We start from the raw sequence: 1,016 nt of genomic DNA on the forward strand, positions 1-1,016 counted from the left end.
ATTTTTGTCTTCTTTTGAGCTGTTGATAGGTTCAACAGTTTGCTATTTTTTTTTTTTTTGAAATTGAAACATAAACTTTTCTCCCATCCTGACCCCTCTGGAATTGGAAAATATTTGTGGGTTGTGGAGAGCAGCCAATCTGAGAAAACATGGTGTGACCTTTAGATGCAAGCAGAAACGCGCTTCTGTGAGCTTCATCAGCAATGGCTGACAGCGTTTCCATACGAATGCACTGCCTGCCTGTTGTCAGTACCCATATGCAGGGCAGTGTGAGGCTAAAGGAAGCTACATGTGTTTACCAGATTTCGCCCCACATCAGAGAAACTATAGGGTGCCAGTCGTTTTCACATCTTCAGATGATTTACATCCTAAAGCAACTGGCTTTGCCTCTTCTCCCATTTTCTGCCCTTTAAAAGAATAAACCTGAGGCGGTTCCTGGTAATGACTTCTCCATCAGAGAAGTTGGGTCCCCCTGGGCATGGTGGTGCCCGCCCTATAGCAGAAGCTGGGCCCACCCGATCCTCCCTTTTCTGTACTGGTATATCTTTTGTGTTTGTTGTGTTTATTTCTAATCCACAGCCTTCCTCACTCGGAAAAATGTGTTCAGCCAAGCAGGTCCCCACAGGTGGCACCCGAATGCGTGGCCTGAGTATGGGGAGTCAGGCAGGTGAACACTCACTGAAGCTGGCTGGAAGGTATTAAGGTAAGGAACCTATAGAATAAAATAAAGAATTAAGAATATAGAGTAGAAGAAAGATACCAGAGCAGAAGAATGAGATACCGGAGTAAAATAAAGAGATAATAAAGAAGGGGAGTGGATTTGATTACTGTCGGGTGTAAAATATGGGGACACAGTTGTCTAGAGAGAAAGATGTATGTTGGGAACCAGCAGTTAGCGTAATGGCTATGTCGCTGGACTCCCGAGTAGTCGACCGCGGTTCGCGTCCCGGACCCAGTGTCTTAAAACTCACGCCGGGCGCGTGTGCGTGCGTGTCCAAGATCCCGAGAGGAGAATG

Source organism: Tupaia chinensis, unplaced genomic scaffold (genome assembly GCF_000334495.1).
Source record: "Tupaia chinensis unplaced genomic scaffold, TupChi_1.0 Scaffold146961_1, whole genome shotgun sequence".
In the NCBI taxonomy this organism is placed as follows: Eukaryota; Metazoa; Chordata; class Mammalia; order Scandentia; family Tupaiidae; genus Tupaia; species Tupaia belangeri.